This window comes from Triticum aestivum, chromosome 3A, assembly GCF_018294505.1.
Source record: "Triticum aestivum cultivar Chinese Spring chromosome 3A, IWGSC CS RefSeq v2.1, whole genome shotgun sequence".
Classification (NCBI taxonomy): Eukaryota; Viridiplantae; Streptophyta; class Magnoliopsida; order Poales; family Poaceae; genus Triticum; species Triticum aestivum.
This window is the reverse complement of record NC_057800.1, coordinates 74,053,265-74,078,487: the sequence shown is the minus strand read 5'-3', so window position 1 is coordinate 74,078,487 and position 25,223 is coordinate 74,053,265.

Genomic DNA, 25,223 nt, shown 5'->3' with positions numbered 1-25,223 from the left:
TGAATTGGAGCGGGTGATGCCAGTATCTAGCGGACTAAAAACACGGACTTCAAATAAAACAGTGCTACCTCTTGGTGGAGAGAGCATCCCGGTTGTACATGCACAAGAACCAGCCCTACCACACATAACCCAAACTCTCGCAGATTGTACCCCTACTACGATGGAAAGAGAACCAGCTTCACCCAATATAACCCCAACCCCAGCCAATAGTAACCCAGTTCCTGTTGACACAACACCATCTCCACCACAGAGCTCCCAAACAAGAGTAGTTAGTAAGGCAGCTCCAGTGCCCAAAGGGCCAGTACTATCACGGCGAACCCCAACTCCACCAGTTAGTACGCCTATTCCTGTGGAGGAAGCACAACCAGCTAGTCGTAGTTTAGCATCTATCGCATTTGATGTTGTTAAATCGTATGTGTGTATCTTCCCATCTTGGAAATATTATACTGAAGATGAAGGAAAATGCCAGTTGCAGGTGTTTGTCCAGGAGTTATGTGTAAGTAATGTTATTCATGGCAATTACTTTGCTTCGTCCCATACATCCTACCTCCATGATGGTTATAATACAGTAAATTTTCCCATTTTTCTCTATAGAGAAGGACCGATTTGGAAACTCGGGATGAGGTAACCTGTGCTAATACCTCTGCTATCTTCAAGAATGCTTGGTGGCAGTATCGGAATTACCTCAAGAAAACGTACTTCACCGGTAAAGAAACTCATCAAATTCCCTTATGTTCTCCTGAGACACATTTACTGGACGATGACTGCGAACGCCTTGTTCTGTACTGGTCCCGAACCAACAATGTGGTAAGGTGTATGAGCTCATTTTCCATTTTTAAGTATTACATTCTTGCGTCTTACTGTACTCTGTTCATGTAGGACAAGTGCCTAAACGTGAAGAACAACTATTCTAATTTAAGATTCCATTGCTACCATAGGACATAGATATATGTTTGTTTGATGCTTTTATTATGTACTAGTACTTGGCAATAGAAGACTTGGTTGTTTAATCCTGTCCACCTTACTAATGAACTGGTTCACCGAAATGAGTTTCATATACTAGTACATGCTAAACTTGTTAGGTGTCTGCTTGTTTCTTCTTTTAGAATGCTGACAGAATATTGGGGAAGAGTGCCTTATTAAGCAACGGTAAAGGAAGTAATGCAGATAAGGTTCAGGATAGTGACACATCCTGTCTTGGTTTAGTGTTGGAGTTACTGGCCACTACCGCTTGCACAAGCTATTCAAACTCACTGTCTGAATTAGTTCGGTTTCTTGAGTCTCAACTACAAGCTGAAAGACATCGATCAGCTGTGCTGCGACAAGAAGCGGAAGTCCCTGGAGCATTCAGATGCATACTTTGTGGTGCAACAGCAAGTGTTGGAGGATTTTAGCGCCCAACAGGACAAAGCTAATCAGCTTGCTAAGCTTATTGCCAGCATGGTGGATACCCAGGATAACGTTTCTTGAGCTCTTCTGAAGTTGTTTCAGTTATGCTCTTGTTTTGCTGCCGCGTTTATTTGCACTGGTGGCCTATTTTGACGGCCAGTGTGTACGATATGCTGCTTTGTTCCCTATATTTGCACTGGTGGCGAACTTTGATGCCAAGTGGATGTAATATGTGTAATAGCCGTGATAGCCTAGCGTTAGTTGCTTGCTTATTTATTTCCTTGTTGTCTTGTTTATTTGTTTGCTTGTAGTCATTGCAGTTCTTTTTCCGCGGTTAACTAGTGGCTGCAATAACCTATTTTTTAAAACTAGGCCACAATAACCATGGGCTAATATTTACTGTAGTGACACTGGGCCTCCTACGGGCCGTAGAAATAGTGGGCCTTCTATGGGCCGTAGAAACAGTAGGCCTTCTACGGGCCGTTGTCGGAGTAAACGACCACGGGTAGCCCAGCCGGCTCCCCCTGGCCCTTCTGAAAAAATTACGAGCCGATCCAGCCCTCAAGAATCCAAGACGTGGGGCCGCCTTCCCCTTGTCGGCTGTCTCCCAGGCCGACTATCAGAAGGCGGCCCGGCTTTAGCCCTCATGAAGAAAGCCGCGGGAGGGCCGGCTCCAAGAAGCCGGCCACGAGAAGCCGACTCCCACAAAGCGGTCAAGATCGTACCCTCGAAGTCTGCATCCACATAACGGCGATGTGACGTGGCGTGGCTACAGTAAAGCCTGCCACCCCCGAATCCCGGAGCACGCCTGGCACAGTGCGCCGTACGAGGTGGCCATGACCCGTCCGTCGCGACACTGTTGCCATGTCGACCCTGATGCCACCCACGACGGGCTGTCAGCACGGCCCACGGGTTGTGGGCCCCTTCAGGCAGAGAGACACCCGAAGGCGGCCAGGCCTCCCCCAGTCGGCCCAAGACAGGGCCGGCTCCCCACAGCCGGCTTGCTTCCTCCCTCGAAGGAGACGCCCCATTAAGGAGACAAGACGAGGTGAGGCTACAGCGATTGCCCGCCGGTCGGCGACACTGTAGCCACGCTTACCTCGGCAAAGCCCTCGTCACCAGGTTTGAGGCAACAGTAACCAGCCACCGACAAGGCCCTGGACAGTGGGGCCTGCCTATCAACCAAGGAGCTGGCAGCCGGCGGGACCCACCAGCCGGCGGGCCCCAGCAGCCGGCGCAGAAGCCAGCGAGCGTAGACACAGACGGCTGGGGCCCACGCCCAGCCGGATTACCATTGTACCCCCGAGGGGTGGGCCTATATAAACCCCCCGGGGCATCCATGCAAAGGGTGGATCTGAGCTAGTTTTAGACACCACATAGAGAGGAGAGGAGAGCTAGCCGTGCCCTTCTTCTTCTTCTTGCCAAACAGCTCAAGGAGAATCTTGTAGCCACTCGTTCATCTAGTGATCATGCGGAGACCCCGCGGAGCAGCAGTAGGGGTGTTATCTCCATGGAGAGCCCTGAAGCTGGGTAAGATTCGCCGGCGTGCATGTCTTCGTCTCATCCCGCTTCCAGGCACCGGCGACGTCTTACTGGCTCCCACAATGATAAGCCACCCATTGGCATATGTCGCACCTACCACCCGACATTTGGCGCCCACCGTGGGGCCAGGTGCACCGTCGTCCGGAGACCCATTCTGGACGGGAACCCTCTTCCTCCCCAGCGATCATAGCCAGCCCGGCACGCTCGACGGCGCTTGCCACGACGCGCTGCAAGGCGTCACCAACGTCTCCGCAGTGAGCGGCCTCGCCGATCTCCTTGACGAGACCCTCATCTCCGACAAGCTCGCCTCTGACGCGGGCACCGACCACCTCGTCCACCTCCTCGGCCAGCTCCACATCTCCGGCGAGCCTGCTGTGGACTTGGAGTCTGTTGGCTCCACCGATCCGATGCCTGTCGACTCCGACACGGCCTCGCTCGACGCTTTCCCCACCGACGTCGCGATCTACAACGACCCTCTTCCCCGGGCCGATGGCTGCGACGGTGCCACCACCGAGGTGATGGTCATCGGCCACGGCGGCGCTTCTGGCGAGAACACCCTCGACGCCCCGCATGTGGCGGTCCACGACTTGTCCATCCCCCTCCCGGCCGATGCCGACGCCGAAGCACTGGAGGCTCACCGCCTCGCCCTCCTCGCGGAGGGCCGGAAGTTGACTTCCATGAGATGCCTCACTGAGGCCCACCAGCGCGAAGCCGACCGTGCCGCCTTTGGCACGCCGCCCCCAGGCGGGCCAAGCCGAACCGGCGTTGTCAGACAGCGCGGCGCTGCCCTCGCCGACATGCTAGGAGTCGACCGCCCAGTCTACGCCACCCCACTCGAGAACCTGCGCGCCGCCCAGGCGGCCGTAGACGAGCTAGACGGACTAGGGGCCGAAGAACTCCCCCACATGACCAGACACATCCAGCAACTAATCGATGCAGCCGCACAGCGGCACGAAGCCGATGCCCGTGCCGAGAGCACGGCGCGACGTCCCGGACGCCGACTGCAGGTAAAACCCATGCGCGACACGAGAAAGAGCCGGCTGCCAGCCGAAGCCGAACCCGGATCTCCATCGTGCGAGACGCAGAAGGCCGTCCCGGGCCATGGAGCGGCGGGGCAACCCGCCTCCACCTCCGCCTCGTGGGGAGAGATATCCCACCCCACCGCCTGTCATGCATCCGACTCTCAGCGGCCGACTAGGTCGCCGCGAAGGAGTCGGCGAGAACGATGCCCGCCATCGGATCGACCGCCTAGCGCGATCCCTGGCGCTAGAAGAAGAAGATGATGTCAGCCCGCCTTGCTTCGGCCCCCGCATCCGCAATGAGCCTTTCCCCAAAGGGTTCTCGCTCCCAAGAGACACGCCCAAGTACAACGGCTCCGTGAAGCCGGAAGATTGGTTGATCGACTACTCCACAGCAGTTCGCATAGCAAACGGCAACAGGCACGTTGCCGTGAAGTACGTGCCCCTCATGCTGCAAGGCACGGCGCGGACCTGGCTCAACAGCCTCACGCCATACAGCATCAACAGCTGGCTAGACTTCACAGAAGCTTTCGTCCGCAAATTCGCCAGCACCTACAAACGGGCTCCCAAGCCCATACAGCTCTCCTTATGCGTACAAGGCACCGCCGAATCCACTCGCGACTACCTCACGCGTTGGGCCGAGCTCCGCAACTCTTGCGAAGGGGTGCACGAGGTGCAAGCCATAGAATACTTCATTGTCGGGTGCCGAGAAGGCACCCTCCTCAAGCACAAGCTCCTCTGCGACGAGCCGACTACCCTTGATGAACTTTTGGTCATAGCGGACGAGTACGCCACTACCGACTCCTCAATGAAGACTGAACTCCAGGTAGACGCGTCCGGGAAGGTACTCAACCCGGCGCCCAAGACGCCGACTGGGGACTCCGGCCAACGCCCGTACCAGAACGACCACAAGCGCAAGGGCCCCGTGCCGCTCTCCACCAGTCGGTAGGTGGCCACAGTCGAAGACGAGCAGCCCGAAGGGCGGCCCGCACCCAAGAAGCAGAGGGGCGGCAGGCCGGCTTGGCAGCCGGCCTTCTCCTATGAGCAAACTCTCGACGCCCCATGCAAGTTCCACAGCGGCGCGAAGCCGTCCAACCACACAACCCGGAAGTGCCACGGGCTCACCCGAATCTCCAAAGGTGAAGGGCTCACGCCGCCTCCGCCTGCTGGTCCGCCGCCTCCGGCTCCGCAGTTGTCGACCGCTCGGCCTGCAGTCGGAGCTGTGCACGATGAGTTCCCCAATGAGCATGCCGCCTATGTCGTCTTTACAAGCCAGCCCGAAGGCCGGCGCAGCAGACGCCGAGAGCACCAGGAAGTCAACGTGGTCGCTACCAACCCCGCCGAGCACATGCACTGGTCAGAAAAGCCTATCAGCTGGAGCCGGGCCGACCACCCAGAGGTGATGCCATCTCCCGGCTCTTATGCGTTGGTTTTGGATGCCACCCTTGCAATGGATAGACGCGCCGCCCGTTTCTCCCGCATGCTGATAGACGGCGGGAGCAGCATCAACATCCTGTACCGTGACACCCTGGAGAAGCTGAACGTCAAGACGAAGCAACTCGTGCCTACTCAGACTGTGTTCCATGGCATTGTACCTGGCCTGTCCTGCGCCCCCATTGGCAAGATCAAGATTGATGTTCTCTTTGGGGACAAGGATCATTTCTGCCGGGAGGCGATCTGGTTTGAAGTGGTGGACCTGGAGAGCCCCTACCATGCATTGCTTGGCCGTCCTGCCTTGGCTAGCTTCATGGCTGTTCCCCACTATGCTTACCTCAAGATGAAGATGCGGAGCGCCAAGGGCATCATTACCATAGCCGGAGATTACAAGAAATCTTCCGAGTGTGCAGCGGCCAGCAGTCGGCTGGCCGAGTCCCTTGTGATTGCCGAAGAAAAGAAGATGTTGGACCGAGTCGTGGCCATGGTCGGCAAACAGCCGGCCCTCCCCCCCGATCCCAAGGAGTGTGATGCCCAAGGATCTTTCCAGCCGTCCAAGGAGACGAAGAAGATACCTCTTGACCCCGAGCACCCAGAAAGGTTTGCCGTCATCGGGGCAAACCTAAACAGCAAATAGGAAGGCGAGCTCGCCGATTTCTTCCATGAGAATCGGGACATCTTTGCATGGTCCCCCAAGGACATGCCGGGTGTTCCGAAGGAATTCGCCGAGCACAAGCTACACATCCGAGAAGGCGCAAAACCAATCAAACAACCCCTCCGCCGACTGTCGGGGGAGAAAAGAAGGATTGTAGGAGAAGAGATAGCCCGGCTTCTGGCAGCCGGCTTCATTATGGAGGTTTTCTTTCCAGAGTGGCTCGCCAACCCGGTCCTCGTGCTAAAGAAGAACAACGAGTGGCGCATGTGCATAGACTACACGAGCCTCAACAAGGCCTGCCCCAAAGATCCCTTTGCCCTGCCAAGGATTGATCAAGTGATAGACTCCACAGCCGGATACGAGCTGTTGAGTTTCTTGGATGCTTACTCAGGATACCACCAGATAAAGCTAGATCCTGCTGACCGCCTGAAGACCGCCTTCATCACGCCATTCGGAGCTTTCTGCTACCTGACTATGACATTCGGCTTGAGAAATGCCGGTGCCACTTTTCAGCGTTGCATGCAAAAGTGCCTCCTCAAGTAGCTCGGCAGAAATGCCCATGTCTACGTAGACGACATTGTGGTGAAGACGGAGAAGCGCGACACCTTGCTGGAAGACCTCAAGGAAACATTTGAGAACCTGCGCCGGTTCCAGATCAAGCTCAACCCCGAGAAATGCGTGTTCAGAGTGCCAGCCCGCCAGCTCCTGGGCTTCCTGGTCTCCGAACGCGGCATCGAATGCAACCCAGTAAAGATCAGGGCCATTGAGAGAATGACGATTCCCACCAAACTTCGAGACGTCCAGAAGTTCACCGGGTGCTTGGCCTCCCTGAACCGCTTCATCAGTCGGCTCGGGGAGAAAGCTCTCCCCCTCTACCGCATCATGAAGAAGACCACTCACTTCGAGTGGAACGACCAAGCCGACCAAGCTTTTCACGAGCTGAAGAAGATGCTGGCCACGCCGCCTGTCCTGGCGGCACCGACTGAGAAAGAGCCCATGCTCCTCTACGTTGCTGCAACCAGCCGGGTGGTCAGCACCGTCATCGTAGTCCAGCGCCCAGAAGAGGGCCGAGCCCAGCCGGTCCAGAGGACGGTGTACTATTTGAGTGAGGTGCTGTCTACCTCGAAGCAGAACTACCCGCACTACCAGAAGATGTGCTATGGCGTGTACTTCGCCGCCAAGAAGCTGAAGCCCTACTTCCAAGAGCACCCCATCACGGTCGTATGCACCGCCCGCTTGCCGAGATCATATGCAGCCGGGATGCATCCGGCCGGGTGGTGAAATGGGCCATCGAGCTGGCCCCCTACACGATCTTCTACCAGCCTCGCACCGCCATCAAGTCCCAAGCATTGGCCGACTTCCTCGTCGACTGGGCCGAGACCCAGTACCTGCCGCCAGCTCTCGACTCCACTCATTGGCGCATGCACTTCGACGGGTCCAAGATGCGCAGCGGCTTAGGAGCCGGCGTCATCCTCACCTCTCCCAAAGGCGACAAGCTCAGATACACGCTGCAAATTCACTTTGCCGCCTCCAACAACGTGGTTGAGTACGAGGCGCTCATACACGGGCTCCGGCTTGCCAAAGAGCTCGGCATACGCCGGATCCTATGTTACAGCGACTCAGACTTGGTAGTCCAGCAATCATCCGGCGACTGGGACGCCAAGGACGCAAATATGGCAAGCTACCGTTTCCTCGTTCAGTAGATCAGCGGGTACTTTGAAGGATGCGAGTTCCTCCATGTACCGCGAGCCGACAACGAGCCAGCTGATACCCTGGCTCGAATAGGCTCCACTCGGCAGGCAATACCAATCGGTGTCTCTCTGCAACGCCTCCTCAAGCCGTCTATCAAGCCGTCTTCAGAGTCCGATTCCATCTTCGTGCCGCCTGACCCCGACGCAGCCGGGTCCGGCTCGAAGAACCAAGCAGGTGACCCAGGGACTTCGATAATTGGCCCGGGGACGTCAGTAGGAGGCTCAGGGACTTCCGTAGTTAAGCCCGACCAGGGGACTGCCACACCCGGCTCAGGGACTGCGGTAGTCGGCTCGGGGACTGCACCAACACAACAGGCGGCGGCCGACTCCAGCATTTCACCACCCAGCCTGCCCGCCCTGGTCGCAGTAGCCGTGTTGGCAATAAATGAAGTCGCAGCTCCATCATGGGCCCAGTCCATCCTCAACTTCCTAATAAACCAAGATCTGCCGGCTGACGAAACAGAGGCAAGACAAGTCCAACGCCGAGCCGGAGCATACACAATCGTCAACAGAGAGCTCGTCAGGCGTAGTGTCACTGGAGTCTTTCAACGATGCGTCGAGCAAGAGAAGGGCATTGCAATCCTCAGAGACATCCACCAAGGAGAATGCGGCCACCATGCGGCCTCAAGATCACTCGTCGCCAAAGCTTTTCGCCATGGGTTCTTTTGGCCGACTGCTTTGGATGACGCCAAGGAGTTAGTTAAACATTGCAAAGGGTGCCAAGTCTTCAGCTCCAAGCAACACATGCCGGCTTCGGCACTCAAGACCATTCCCCTCACTTGGCCCTTCGCCGTTTGGGGACTAGACATGGTGGGCCCATTCAAGACGGCGCGCGGCGGCATGACACATCTGCTTGTTGCCGTGGACAAATTCACCAAATGGATTGAGGCAAAGCCGATCAAGAAGCTGAATGGGCCGACTGCCGTGACATTCATCGCAGATATAACAACTCGGTACGGCATGCCACACAACATCATCACCGACAACGGCATGAATTTCGCCAAGGGAGCATTGGCATGTTTCTGGGCGACGCAGGGCATCCGGTTGGACTTAGCATCCATTGCCCACCCGCAGTCAAACGGCCAAGTCGAGCGAGCCAACGGCCTCATCCTTTCCGGCATCAAGCCCCGACTGGTCGTACCACTGGAACGTTCGGCCGACTGTCGGCTCGATGAGCTGCCGGCCGTCCTCTGGAGTCTGCGCACTACCCCAAACAAGTCAACCGGCTTCACTCCTTTCTTCCTCGTGTATGGTGCCGAGGCGGTCATCCCAACTGACATTGAGTTTGACTCGCCTCGGGTAACCATGTACACGGAGGCGGAGGCCAAGGAAGCACGAGAATACGGCGTCGACCTGCTGGAAGAAGGCCGGCTGTTAGCCCTCAGCCGGTCCGCCATCTACCAGCAGGGCTTGCGCTGCTACCACAGCCGGAAGGTCAGACCAAGATCTTTCCAAGAAGGCGACCTCATACTCCGGCTGATCCAGCGAACAGCCGGCCAGCACAAGCTCTCGGCCCCTTGGGAAGTTCCCTTTGTCATCAGCAGAGCGCTAGGAAATGACTCCTACTACCTGATCGACGCATAGAAGCCGAAGGTACAAAAGAGAGACGACTCCGGCAAGGAGTCGGAACGACCATGGAATGCCAACCTCCTCCGAAGATTTTACAGTTGAAATGCAGTATGTATTACGCTAACTTTTGTACTAAGTACGAGACAATAGGCCCCCCGAGGAGAGCTCGGGGACTGCCATCTTTTATCTATGAATGAAGAGTATCATGCTTATGATCATGTCATTACATTCACTTTTTTCGTTCGGCACCGGGTTCGACTAGTCGGCCCGGGGACTGGCCGCCTTGAGTTATATTAGAAGTCCTACCCGCGGTCAGACAAGTAGTGTGCCGGCACCCAAGCCTTCTCTTGCCAAAAGTCGCAGTTCGAAGAACCGGCTGTCCGACTGGCAAGAGTTAAAGGCAGGAAAGGACGCCCACACGAAAAACGGCTAAGGACTAACGGACTAATATAACAAAAGCCGGTTTTTCTCCCACCACCGACCAACTACCAGAGTAGCCGGCCGGTCGGCTTCCATTGACCTCGCTTCAATCTAAGAAAGCTCGAGTACTTGCCTTCCCCCCAAAAAATATAAATATAGCCAAGTCCTTCCCTAGCCACAGGCTGCAGAGCAGCTGCCGGTTGGGAAGGCAGTAGCCAGGGGAAGGCGGCAAAGGAAATAGCCTAAGGATCAAAAGCATACGTGAATGGAAGCCAAACACACACACAATCATATTTATACAAAAGACCTTTGAAAGGCCAGCATTCAACATAGTTTCAATACACCCCCAGTGGGTGGAACTGCGCAAGTTTAATAAAAATTGTTCAAAGAGTAACAAGCAGGAAAAGCAAGGACGGCAGATTAAGCCAAGGGAGCGACTGGCAAGTCGGGCAGGTCAGTAGAGACGGCAGTGCTGGCTGGAGGAGTGGCCGGCTGGCGAACCTCGGCATGATCACCACCTCCCGCAGAGGGCGCGCTAGCACGCGCCTCGTTGCTGGAGGCACGGTCAGGCTAAGGCTGGCTGGCCGCTTCACCGGCCGGCTCGACGTCTTCGCCTTCCTCTCCTTCGTCGTCTTCACCTTCATCACTGGAGGCGATCTCCTCCGCCGAGTCCTCACCCTCTGCCAGGTTCAGCCCGAACCATTCCTCCGGCTGGGCAACACCGTCGTCATTTATCTCAGGAGCAAAGGCGCTGATGTCAGTGCACTCGGCGATCGTCGAGGCACACTGAGCGATAGCCGGCCGCACCTCCTCCATCTCCTCGTCGGCTTCCAGCCGCCGGGTGCGCAGCTGGTCCAGGTTCAGCCCGGGATACCAGGCTCGGACGAACTCCAGCGCCCGCCCAACTCCAAGCCGGGTTGCCGATGCTTTCCAGGCCTCGAAGCGGCCAACCGCAACCTCCAGCCAGTCGGCAGTCCGACTCGGGGTGCGGGGAATCACTTCGCCTGGCCAGAGGGCGGCCAACCCCTGCGCCCCGGCGCGCTGGAGGCGGCGGAGCATGCGGTGAGCCGGCTGCAGCCGGGCTTGGACCGCCAAGAGTTGTTCCTCAAGCGTCCGGCTCACGTCCGGCGCGATTTCAGCCCCCGCCTGTCAGCGTGCCTCGCGGTGGGCCTCGATGGTCTGGGTGGCAAAGACGGAGTAACCGGGGAAGTAGTCTGCACAAAGAACAAAAAGCAGCACAAGTCAGAACACAAATCAGGGGGCAAGGGGCAAGCAAGGAGTGAGGAAGGTGGCTTACCATCGATCAGATCCTCAACCCGGCCGTAGCCCTCGCTCAGCGCTTGTTTTGATTCAGCCCAGCCCACCGCTTCGGTCTCAAACTCAGCTTTGAGGGCGTCCTCGCTGTCCTGTGCCTTCTTCAGGGCCGCCTTGTGGCTCTCCTCCTGGTCGGCCAACTTCTTGGCCAGGCAGTCACGCTCCAGGACTAAGGCGTTGCACTCGGCTTCCTTGGCGCGAAGGGCGGTCTGGGCCCCGCTGAGTTGCTCCCTCAAGTCGGCATTGGCTCCTGCAAGCATGAAGACAAAGGAAAAATCAATAAGGAAGAAGTCGTCAGGGAAGATCCGACCCGACTGCTCAGCAGTCGGCCCGAATCTCGGGGACTACACCCAGTGGGTGCGCTGTCGCCCCCACAGGAGATGAGCGAGACAAAGCACGCACTCCGGCTGTTGATCAGGTCCTCGGTTTTCTGGCCCAGCTCCTGAGCCTGGGAGTTGAAGGCAGCAGCGCGGAGGTTATGGTATTCCTGGAAGATCAGACAGGACGCAAGAATAAGATAGCTGTCAGGACCTAGTAAGTTCCAAGCCACCTGCTCAGCAGCCGACTCGGAACTCGGGGACTACACCCAGTGGGTGCGCTGACGCGCCCCCACGGAAGAAATCAAAAAAGCAAAACAACCAAGGCCAGAAGGCTCACCTGGATGACGGCCCGCGTCGTGAGGAACTCTTGGGTATATCGCTGTAGCGAAGCGGCCTGGGCTTGAAGCCGGTTCCGGACCTCCTGGTTCGCCGTGTTCAGCTCGGCCGTCCCCCCGCTGGGCGTCCACTCGGATGTGCTGGCGCTGGCCGTCTCCAGGGCCTTCGCCGTCCGGCTGGCGCCTGCAGCTCTGTGCGGCTCCAGCACGGAGGTAGCTCCCCCTGCGCGCCGGCGAAATGCCGGCTGCACCTCGAGGCCGGCCCCTGCCTCCGACTTGCCCCCGGCCGGCTGCTTTGGTGCCGCGGCTGGTTGGCTGCTTTGGCCCGCTCCAGTCGGCGCCATCTGCGGCGCCTCCTCCACGAAGACCACATGGTCCTCCCTCCTCTCCTTCACCGGTGGGTCTCGGTCGACCTCCTCAGATGGGGGCACGGGGATGTCAGGGGCCACGGCGTGGAGGGGAACGACGAGCTGCGAAGGCTGGTTGCGTGAGGCCTCCGCCTCCTTCTTCGCGGCCGCCGCCTCCGCCCGGGCCTTGGCCGCCGCGTCGGCCTGCTCCTTCGCCGCCTGGGTAGTCCTTCGCTCCGCCGCCTCCCGCTCCTCCCGTGCCTCCCGTGCGTTCCGCTCCGTGGCCTCCATGAGGTTGGCGTGGGGATCCACGCGGCGGGAGCCTGAGGACCCTCCAATCGGCCCGACTATGGAGCCGCCAGGTCCTCGCTCGAGGGAAAGCGGTGCCCTGCCCGGCGAGCAAAGAAAAGTTTAGAAGAGCCTCAATCGAACAAGACAACAAAAAATACAAGACGTTTGACGCTTACGCCGAGATCGCGTGCGGCTATTTCACCGCCTTGCGGAAGCGGGCCGCCTTCTCGGCCGCCTCATCCCGCTTGGTCGCCGCCGTGGAACCCTTGGATTTCTTCGGCCGGCTGCCGAAGTAGGTCGACGTGGCCCGACGTTTCTGTGCGCCGCCATGGGCGGCCGGCGCGGCAGACGGGCCCATGCCTTGATGTTCAAGCGCCGGCTGGCGGTGCGGAATGGCTTCGACCTCGTCATCGTCCGCCCAGTCCTCGAGGCCGGCCCCGAGCCCCGCGCCGCCTGCCTCGTCGCCTTCCCCCACGACGGCCTCTTCCATGGCGGCCGCTCCCAGGTCCGGATCATCGACGTCGTCCACTGTGCGGTCGAGGAGGAGCTGCCGCTCTACACCTGCGGCCCCGACCGTCGGCGGAAGAAGAGGGTTCTGCTGAGGACAAAGCAATTGATCAGAAGTCGGCCATCATGAGGCCGGCTACAAAAAGGAAGGACAGAAGAAAAACTTACGGCAGGCGGAGGGTTGGCGCGAGAATACGGCCCCTTGCCGTATCGCCAATCCTCGGCGAGCTTGCAGTTGGAGATGTAGTTCACCATGTAAGACACCTGGGCATGAGGCATCTCCCTGGTGCTCAGCCGGCACGGGTCGAAGCGGCCGCTCATCTGACAAATCATGTGAGGCTGGCCTTGGAGCGGAAGTACTCGGCGCTCCATGAAGGCGGCCACCAGGTCGGCTCCGGTCAGGCCCTCCGACTGGATCATCACCCGGAGCCGGGCGACGGCTGCATTCCCGGCCTGAGACAACGACCTGGCCCGGTAGCTCCACGAGGTTTGCCTCCAAGCCGGTGGGCCGGCTACGTAAGCCGGCAGGTTGACGAAGTCGCCTTGCTGGGCGACGTTCTTCACGTAAAAATAGGACTTCTGCCAGAGCTTCACCGACTGGATTAGCGGGATGGGTGGGAACGGATTGTTCTCGCCCGTCCGCCTCATGGCGATGAAGGCTCCGCAGGGGGCGGGCACGCCCGCGACAACGGTGCCGAGCTTGCACTGGAAGAATTCTCCCCAGAGCTCGAGAGTGGGGAGAACCCCAAGAAAGCCCTCGCATAGGGTGACGAAAGCCGACAACAGCATCACCGCGTTGGGTGTGAGGTGATGCGGCTGGAGGTGGTAAAACTCAAGAAAAGCGCGAAGGAATCCGCTCGCCGGGAGGCCGAAGCCGCGCAGGCAGTGCGAGCGGAAGATTACCCGCTCGCCCTCCTCCGGTGCCGGCGAAATCTCCCTCGCTGGTGCACGACGAACCCGCACGTAGTTCTCGCCCGGCAGACGCCGCGTCCGGCGGAGGAACTCAACGTGGTCCTCGTGGATGTTGGAGCCGTCCCACGAGCTCGACAATGCCATGGGAGCGACGCGGCGAGGGACAAGGCGATGCAACGGCGGAGACGCGCACGACCCCGCTACGGCGGGACCGAAGAAACCGAGAGGTCTGACGATGGAGCGGCGCGGCAATGGGTCGCTACGGCGGCGGAAGGAAGGAGAAGGAAGGCGAGAAAGGGTGGAGCGAGGGAGAGCGTGCGAGCCTCTGCCGCTCCCTCTCCTCCCCCTACTTATAGACCCGCGCGGCGGAGCCGAGGAGGCGTGGTGTGGGGGAACCTGGGATCAACTACGCCCACTCCCCCACGTCCCGCAATTATTGCACCCTGATGACGAAATGAAACCGCCGCGGGAAGGCGAGCGGTCCGTTGTGGGCCGCAGAAGATCCGCGCTTGGGCCGAGGCCTAGAACTGGCAGGCCTGGGCCTACGGCGGCGTCCCATCGCGCGCGTGCATTGGCAGGTTTTCCTTGCCACGTGGCCCACCAGGTGGCGCGCGGTCAGCTCGCAGGCCGACCCACGTTCCCGCCTACAAGATATGGAGCTTCCCGAAGACGGCGCGCATAAGCAAAGCCGGCTCCTCAGGATAGGAAGCTGACCAAGCTTCTCGTCCCTTTGTTAGCCTCGAAGCTCGATCAGCTTCGGGGACTACTGTCAGAGTAAACGACCACGGGTAGCCAAGCCGGCTCCCCCTGGCCCTTCTGAAAAAATTACGAGCCGATCCAGCCCTCAAGAATCCAAGACATGGGGCCGCCTTCCCCTTGCCGGCTGTCTCCCAGGCCGACTATCGGAAGGCGGCCCGTCTTTAGCCTTCATGAAGAAAGTCGCGGGAAGGCCAGCTCCAAGAAGCCGGCCGCGAGAAGCCGACTCCCACAAAGCGGTCAAGATCATACCCTCGAAGTCTGCATCCACATAACGGCGATGTGACGGGGCGTGGCTACAGTAAAGCCTGCCACCCCCGAATCCCGGAGCACGCCTGGCATAGTGCACCATATGGGGTGGCCATGACCCGTCCGGCGCGGCACTGTTGCCATGTCGACCCTGATGCCACCCACGACGGGCTGTTAGCGCGGCCCACGGGCTATGGGCCCCTTCAGGCAGAGAGACACCCGAAGGCGGCCAGGCCTCCCCCAGTCGGCCCAAGACAGGGCCGGCTCCCCACAGCCGGCTTGCTTCCTCCCTTGAAGGAGACGCCCCATTAAGGAGACAAGACGAGGTGAGGCTACAGCGAGCGCCCGCCAGTCGGCGGCACTGTAGCCACGCTTACCTCGGCGAAGCCCTCGTCACCAAGTTTGAGGCAATAGTAACCAGCCACCGACAAGGCCCTGGACAGTGGGGCCTGCCTGTCGACCGAGGAGCCGGCACCCGGCGGGACCCACCAGCCGGCGGGCCCCAGCAGCCGGCGCAGAAGCCGGCGAGCGTAGACACAGACGGCTGGGGTCCACGCCCAGCCGGATTACCATTGTACCCCCGGGGGGTGGGCCTATATAAACCCCCCAGGGCATCCATGCAAAGGGTGGATCTGAGCTAGTTTTAGACACCACATAGAGAGGAGAGGAGAGCTAGCCATGCCCTTCTTCTTCTTCTCCCCAAACAGCTCAAGGAGCATCTGTAGCCACTCGTTCATCTAGTGATCATGCGGAGACCCCGCAGAGCAGCAGTAGGGGTGTTATCTCTAGGGAGAGCCCTGAAGCTGGGTAAGATTCACCGGCGTGCATGTCTTCGCCTCATCCCGCTTCCAGGCACCGGCGACGTCTTACTGGCTCCCACAATGATAAGCCACCCGTTGGCATATGTCGCACCTACCACCCAACAGCCGTAGAAACAATGGGCCTTCTACGGGTCGTATCATCAATGGGCCTTATACGGGCCGTATGATCGATTGGCCAAACATGGGCCAATAACAGGCCGCATTATGGCTGTAAACGGCATAGAGTTAGAATCGTCCGTTCATGGGCTGACCATAACGGGCCATCGTTAATGGGCCGTATTTGATGACACTATGAAAATGACCCAACGTATTAACGGACCACAAACGGGCCGACTGTAACCACGGGCTGAATTTGGCCACAAGCAGAAAATGATAGTAATGGGCCGTAAGTAAACGAATGCTGGAAATGAGCCCAAGAATAAATGGGCTCTCAGAAGGCCGAAAGATAACATGGGCTGGAAACGGCCCAACGGAATAACGGGCCGTTAATGGGTATAAAGTGATACACTATTCATTACGGGCCAGTTTCACCACGAGCCGTTAATGGGTGTAAAGTGATCCATTGTTCATTACGGGCCAGTTTCACCACGGGCCGTTAATAGGCCAAGAGTTACATAGGGCCTCATATGGGCCGAAAGACGTCATGGGCCATACATGGGCCAGAAGTGAAAATGGGCTGGAATCATATTGGATGGCCCAGATGACGCTACTGGACCTAATTCGGATAGGACGTAACGGGCCTTGGGTTAGCGGGCTGTAAATGGGCTATATGCGAACAGGCCGTTAACAGGCTTTCCATGGGCTGGCCCGCCACCTTTTGACCAAGTCAAACGGGCCGGCCTTTTCATAGGAATGGGCCTCTGTTGGGCCGTGCCACGTGTCAACGTATCATAGGCGCCTATCTGACCCACTGACGAGCTGACATGTGTTTTGTCCGGCCAATAAGAATTTTACACGTGGAAATTTCCCATTGGTCGGGGCTGTTAACGGGTTATCGGATCCAAAACCCGACCCGATAGCTTAACGGCGCTCCGTTACAGTGGATGACACGTGTCGGTCACCCTTGACAAAAGCACTTCTGTGACGCGCGATTTATCGTCATGGAAGTGGACACTTCCGTGATGATAATTTTGGTAATGTCATGGAACACTTCTACGACATCACAGGTATGACTATCTTGATTCTATCATAAATTTGTCATGGATGTACATGCATGACAAAAAACGCGACTTACTATGACAAACACGTATCATCACGGAAGTGTATTTTTTTGTAGTGTAGAGAGGAAACTTGATAATATTGCAATATGTAAAAGCATATGTTCCTCTCCCATAATAATTTTCAATAGCATCATGAATGAATTCAACAATATAACCATCACATAAAGCATTCTTTTCATGATCTACAAGCATAGAACTTTTATTACTCTCTACATAAGAAAATTTCTTCTCATGAATAGTAGTGGGAGCAAACTCAACAAAATAACTATCATGTGAGGCATAATCCAATTGAAAGTTAAAATCATGATGACCAGTTTCATGGATATCATTATTCTTTATAGCATACGTGTCATCACAATAATCATCATAGATAGGAGGGATGCTTTCATCATAATAAATTTGCTCATCAAAACTAGGGGACAAAAATATCATCTTCATCAAACATAGCATCCCCAAGCTTGTGGCTTTGCATATCATTAGCATCATGGGTATTCAAAGAATTCATACTGACAACTTTGCAATCATGCTCATCATCCAAAGATTTAGGGCTAAACATTTAAATACATTCTTCTTATAACACTTTGGCATAATTATCGGAATCCTTATTTTCACGAAAGACATTAAAAAGATGAAGCATATGAGGCAACCTTAATTCCATTTTTTTGTAGTTTTCTTTTATAGACTAAACTAGTGATAAAACAAGAAACTAAACGATTCGATTGCAAGATCTAAAGATATACCTTCAAGCGCTAACCTCCCCGGCAACGGTGCCAGAAAATAGCTTGATGTCTACTACACAACCTTCTTCTTGTAGACGTTGTTGGGCCTCCAAGTGTAGAGGTTTGTAGGACAGTAGTAAATTTCCCTCAAGTGGATGACCTAAGGTTTATCAATCCGTGGGAGGCGTAGGATGAAGATGGTCTCTCTCAAACAACCCTACAAACCAAATAGCAAAGAGTCTCTTGTGTCCCCAACACACCCAATACAATGGTAAATTGTATAGGTGCACTAGTTCGGCGAAGAGATGGTGATACAAGTGCAATATGGATGGTAGATATAGGTTTTTGTAATATGAAACTATAAAAACAGCAAGGTAACTAATGATAAAAGTGAGCGAAAATGGTATTGCAATGCGTTGAAACAAGACCTAGGGTTGATACTTTCACTAGTGCAAGTTCTCTCAACAATAATAACATAATTGGATCATATAACAATCCCTCAACATGCAACAAAGAGTCACTCCAAAGTCACTAATAGCAGAGAACAAACGAAGAGATTATTGTAGGGTACGAAACCACCTCAAAGTTATTCTTTCTCATTGATCTATTCAAGAGTCCATACTAAAATAACACGAAGCTATTCTTTCCGTTCGATCTATCATAGAGTTCGTACTAGAATAACACCTCAAGACACAAATCAACCAAAAACCTAATGTCACCTAGATAGTCCAATGTCACCTCAAGTATCTGTGGGTATGATTATACGATATGCATCACACAATCTCAGATTCATCTATTCAACCAACACAAAGAACTTCAAAGAGTGCCCCAAAGTTTCTACCGGAGAGTCAAGATGAAAACGTGTGCCAACCCCTATGCATAAGTTCATGAGGTCACGGAACTCGCAAGTTGATCACCAAAACATACATCAAGTGGATCACATGAATATCCCATTGTCACCACAGATAAGCACATGCAAGACAAACATCAAGTGTTCTCAAATCATTAAAGACTCAATCCGATAAGATAACTTCAAATGGAAAACTCAATCCATTACAAGAGAGTAGAGGGGGAGAAACGGCATAAGATTCAACTATAATAGCAAAGCTCGTGATACATCAAGATCATGCGAATCAAGAACACGTGAGAGAGAGAGAGAGATCAAACACATAGCTACTGGTACATACCCTTAGCCCCGAGGGTGAACTACTCCCTCCTCGTCATGGAGAGCGCCGGGATGATGAAGATACTCCCCCTTCCTGCAGGGTGCCAGAACAGGGTCCCGATTGGTTTTTTGGTGGCTATAGAGGCTTGCGGCGGCGGAACTCCCGATCTAGGTTATTTTCTGGAGGTTTCTATATTTATAGGAATTTTTGGTGTCGGGAACAATTCAGGGGGGTCCCCGAGTCGTCCACGAGATAGGGCAGCGCGCCCGGGGGGTAGGGCGTTCCCCCCACCCTCGTGGATGGCCTGGGACTCTTCTGGTCCAACTCTTTTACTCCGGGGGCTTCTTTTGGTCCATAAAAAATCATCAAAAATTAGCACGTCAATTGGACTCCATTTGGTATTCGTTTTTTGTAAAACTCAAAAACAAGGAAAAACAGAAACTGGCACTGGGCTCTAGATTAATAGGTTAGTCCCAAAAATCATATAAAATAGCATATAAATGCATATAAAACATCCTAGATGGATAGTATAATAGCATGGAACAATCAAAAAATATAGATACGTTGGAGACGTATCAGGGTGGACTGGTGCTTGGGTGCTGCCCTTCCTTGTACAAGCCTCCCACTTATGATTAACCCCTCTTGCAAGCATCCGCAACTACGAAAGAAGTATTAAGGTAAACCTAACCATAGCATGAAACATATGGATCCAAATCAGCCCCTTACGAAGCAACGCATAAACTAGGGTTTGAGCTTCTGTCACTCTAGCAACCCATCATCTACTTATTACTTCCCAATGCCTTCCCCTAGGCCCAAATAATGGTGAAGTGTCATGTAGTCGACGTTCACATAACACCACTAGAGGAGAGACAACATACATCTCATCAGAATATCGAACGAATATCAAATTCACATGATTACTTATAGTAAGACTTCTCACATGTCCTCAGGAACAGACGTAACTACTCACAAAGCATATTCATAATCATAATCAGAGGAGTATTAATTATCATTAAGGATCTGAAACTATAATCTTCCACCGGATAAACCAACTAGCATCAACTAAAAGGAGTAATCAACACTACTAGCAACCGACAGGTACCAATATGAGGTTTTGGGACAAATATCGAATACAAGAGATAAATTAGGGTTTGAGAGGAGATGGTCCTGGTGAATATGTTGATGGAGATTGAACCCCTCTCGATGAGAGGATTGTGGTGATGACAATGGTGATGATTTCCCCCTCCCGAAGGGATGTTTCCCCGGCAGAACAGCTCCGCCGGAGCCCTAGATTGGTTCTGCTCAGGTTCCGCCTCGAGACGGTGGCGCTTCATCCCGAAAGCTTCTTCTTGATTTTTTCCAGGTCAAAACACACCATATAGCCAAAGATGGGCACCGGAGGCCTGCCAGGGAGCCCATGAGGTTGGGGGCATGCCTAGGGGATAGGGCGCGTCCTCCACCCTAGTGGCTGGTAGGTGGCCCCCCTCTGGTTCTTTCTTCGCCCAATATTTTTTTATATATTCCAAAAATAAGCTCCGTGAAGTTTCAGGACTTCTGGAGTTGTGCGGAATAGGTCTCTAATATTTGCTCCTTTTCCAGTTCAGAATTCCAGCTGTCAGCATTCTCCCTCTTCATGTAAACCTTATAAAATAAGAGAGAATAGGCATAAGTATTGTGATATAATATGTAATAACAGCCCATAATGCAGTAAATATCAATATAAAGGCATGATGCTAAATGGACGTATCAGCAAGCAATGTGACTAATGACTTAGTTGCAGGATGATGCATTACGGAACGAGTAAAGAGACTTGCTGGTAACGATATTGAACTAGGTATGAAGATACCGACGATCGAATCTTGGGCAAGTAACATACCGATGACAAAGGGAACAATGTATGTTGTCATTACAGTACGTTCGATAAAGATCTTCGTAGAATATGTAGGAACCAATATGAGCATCCAGGTTCCGCTGTTGGTTATTCACCGGAGAGGTGTCTCGGTCATGTCTATATAGTTCTTGAACCCTTTGGGTCCGCACACTTAACATTCAATGATGATTTTGTATTATATGAGTTATGTGACTTGGTGACTGAATGTTGTTCGGAGTCCCGGATGAGATAACAGACATGACGAGGAGTCTCGAAATGGGCGAGAGGTAAAATTGATATAAGGACGATGGTATTCGGTGTTGGGGAACATAGTAACTTCAAAAAAATTCCCACGCACACACAAGATCATGGTAAACGAGAGGGGAGAGTGTCGTCCATGTACCCTCGTAGACCGTAAGCGGAAGCGTTATGAGAACGCGGTTGATGTAGTCGTACATCTTCACAATCCGACCGATCCAAGTACCGAACGTACGGCACCTCCGAGTTCAGCACACATTCAGCTCGATGACGTCCCACGAACTCCGATCTAATAGAGCTTCATGAGAGAGTTCCATCAGCACGATGGCGTGATGACGGTGATGATGTTGCTACCGACGCATGGCTTCGCCTAAGCACCTCTACGATATGATCGAGGTGGATTATGGTGGAGGGGGGCACCGCACACAGCTAAGGGATCAATGATCAACTTGTGTCTATGGGGTGCCCCCTGGCAACGTATATAAAGGAGTGGAGGATGGGGAGGGCCAGCCCTCCTATGGCGCGCCCTGGGGAGTCCAACTCCCACCGGGAGTAGGATTCCCCCCTTCCATGTAGTAGGAGTAGGAGAGAAGGAAAGGGAAAAGAGAAGCGAAGGAAGGAGGGTGCGCTGCCCCTCCCCCTAGTCAAATTTGGACTAGGCCTTGGGGGCGTGCAACCTTCTCTCTCTCTTTCGCCTAAAGCCCAATAAGGCCCATATACTCCCCGGCGAATTCCCGTAACTCTCCGGTACTCCGAAAAATATCCGAATCACTTGGAACCTTTCCGATGTCCGAATATAGTCGTCCAATATGTCGATCTTTACGTCTCGACCATTTCAAGACTCCTCGTCATGTCCCCGATCTCATCCGGACATCTGAACTACCTTCGGTACATCAAAAAACATAAACTCATAATACCGATCATCACCGAATGTTAAGCGTGCGGACCATACGGGTTCGAGAACTATGCAGACATGACCGAGACTCATCTCCGGTCAATAACCAATAGCGGAACCTAGATTCTCATATTGGTTCCTACATATTCTACGAAGATATTTATCGGTCAAACCTCATAACAACATACATTGTTCCCTTTGTCATCGGTATGTTACTTGCCCGAGATTCGATCATTGGTATCTCAATACCTAGTTCAATCTCGTTACCGACAAGTCTCTTTACTCGTTCTGTAATGCATCATCCCACAACTAACTCATTAGTTACATTGCTTTCAAGGCTTATAGTGATGTGCATTACCGAGAGGGCCTAGAGTTACCTCTCCGACAATCGGAGTGACAAATCCTAATCTTGATCTATGCCAACTTAACAAGTACCATCGGAAACACCTGTAGAGCACCTTTATAATCACCCAGTTACATTGTGACGTTTGGTAGCACACAAAGTGTTCCTCCGGTATTCGGGAGTTGCATAATCTCATAGTCACAGGAACATGTATAAGTCATGAAGAAAGCAATAGCAACAAACTAAACGATCATCGTGCTAAGCTAATGGATGGGTCAAGTCAATCACATCATTCCCTAATGATGTGATCCCGTTAATCAAATGACAACTCATGTCTAAGGCTAGGAAACTTAACCATCTTTGATTAAACGAGCTAGTCAAGTAGAGGCATACCAGTGACACTTTGTTTGTCTATGTATTCACACATGTACTAAGTTTCCGGTTAATACAATTCTAGCATGAATAATAAACATTTATCATGATATAAGGAAATATAAATAACAACTTTATTATTGTCTCTAGGGCATATTTCCTTCAGTCTCCCACTTGCACTAGAGTCAATAATCTACTCCCTCCTTCCATTTATATAGGGCCTAATGCGTTTTTAAGACCGCCTTTGACTATTGACAAGATTAATAGTGCATGATATGTATAATATGAAAAATATATCATTGGAATCTCCTTTCACATACGAATTTGATGTTATGCTTTGTTTAAGTTGCATGCCACATATTGTTACTTTAACATTTGTTCAAAGTTAGCCTCGAAAAACGCAATAGGCCCTATATAGATGGAAGGAGGGAGTAGTTCACATCGTCATGTGATTTAACATCAATAGTTCACATCTTTATGTGATTAGTTCACATCTCCATGTGACTAACACCCAAAGGGTTTACTAGAGTCGATAATCTAGTTCACATCGCTATGTGATTAACACCCAAAGAGTGATCATGTTTTGCTTCTGAGAGAAATTTAGTCAACTGGTCTGCCACATTCAGAGTCGTATGTATTTTGCAAATTTTCTATGTCTACAATGCTTTGCATGGAGCTACTCTAGCTAATTGCTCCCACTTTCAATATGCATCTAGATCGATACTTAGAGTCATCCAGATCGGTGTCATAGCTTGCATCGACGTAACTCTTTACGACGAACTCTTTGTCACCTCCATAACCGAGAAACATTTCCTTATTCCACTAAGGATATTTTTGACTGCGGTCTAGTGATCTACTCCTGGATCACTATTGTACCCTCTTGCCAAACTTATGGTGAGGTACACAATAGGTCTGGTGCACAACATAGCATACTTTGTAGAACCTATGACTGAGGCATAGGGAATGACTTTTCATTCTCTTTCTATTTTCTACCATGGTCGGATTTTGAGTCTTTACTCAACTTCACACCTTGCAACATAGGCAAGAACCCCTTCTTTGACTGTTCCATTTTGAACTACTTCAAAATCTTGTCAAGGTATGTACTCATTGAAAAAACTTATCAAGTGTCTTGATCTATCTCTATAGATCTTGATGCTCAATGTGTAAGCAGCTTCATCGTGGCCTTTCTTTGAAAAATTCTTTTCAAACACTCCTTTATGCTTTCCAGAAAATTCTACATTATTTCTAATCAACAATATGTCATTAACATATACTTATCAGAAATGATGTAGTGCTCCCACTCACTTTCTTGTAAATACAGGCTTCACCGCAAGTCTGTATAACACCATATGTGTTGATCACTTTATCGAAGCATATATTCCAACTCCGAGATGCTTGCACTAGTCCATAGATGGATCGTGTAACGCCCCGAGACCGACATGCCAGGTGTCTTCCAGTTATTCGCTGTTGTTGCCTTGTCATTCGCTTGTGTGTTGCATCTTGTCATGTCATCATCAGCATTGCATCATCATGTTTTCAAAATTTGCATCCGCCCAGGTTCACCCAGTTCTCTTCGTTGTCGGTGCTGAGCCCAACACACTCGCACGCGCCCGCGGCATGTCCGAAGTATTATTTTATAAGTTGTCGGAAAATGTTCTCATAATGGGTTGAAAGTTGGCATGTGGTGTTGTTATGTTGTCAGTAGGTCGCCTGCCAAGTTTCATCGCATTCGGAGTTCGTTTGATACCCCAACGGATAACTATAGAGACAATATAGTAGGTCACCTGACAACTATTCTTCCTGCATTCCTATGTGCAATTCTTTCTACCTTATCTTTTGAGGTGGTGTTATGTCATTCTTGATAATTTGAGTTTATGTTTCATGATCCACATGTTGTCAAGAATGAGGTATTTTAAATCCATCAATCACTTTGTTGGAGTTATCTTGGGTTATATTTCACCTAAAGCTTTCCCTAATGATTGTTGCTAACTATGGTGCTCATAAATTGTAACACCCCGGATGTAACTTTCCCAATTTGTACTCCAACTCTTGCCGTTTCCGGCGTTAAGTTATTTTATTTTCTCGGGTTCGGGTCTTTGTCTCCGTGTGTTGTTGTCATGTCATGCATCTCATATCATGTCATCTTGTGCATTGCATTTGCATACGTGTTCATCTCATGCATTCGAGCATTTTCCCCGTTGTCCGTTTTGCATTCCGGCGCTTCGTTCTCCTCCGGTGGTCTTTTCTAGCTTTCTTTCGTGTGTGGGGATTAAACATTTCCGGATTGGACCGAGACTTGCCAAGCGACCTTGGTTTACTACCGGTAGACCGCCTGTCAAGTTTCGTATCATTTGGACTTCGTTTGATACTCCAACGGTTAACCGAGGGACCGAAAAGGCCTTGTGTGTGTTGCAGCCCAACACCCCTCCAATTTGGCCCAAACCCCACCTAAACCTGCTCCATCATCTAGAGCGTTTGATCACGGTCGCGTGGCCGAAAACCGCACCTCATTTGGACTCTTCTAGCTCCCTCTATGCCTATAAATAGATCCCTCCACGAAATCTCGGATCCCCTCCCCGAAACCCTAGAAAAAAATCCACCTCGCGCCGGCCGGACACGTCCGTCCCCGACCGGACACGTCCGCCGCCCCACCCGAGCCAATCCCGCACCTCCATGTGGCAGCGTGCCCACATCGCCGTGCCGCCACCCGCGCGGGCCCGCCAGGCCCAGCGCCGGCCCCCGAGGGCCC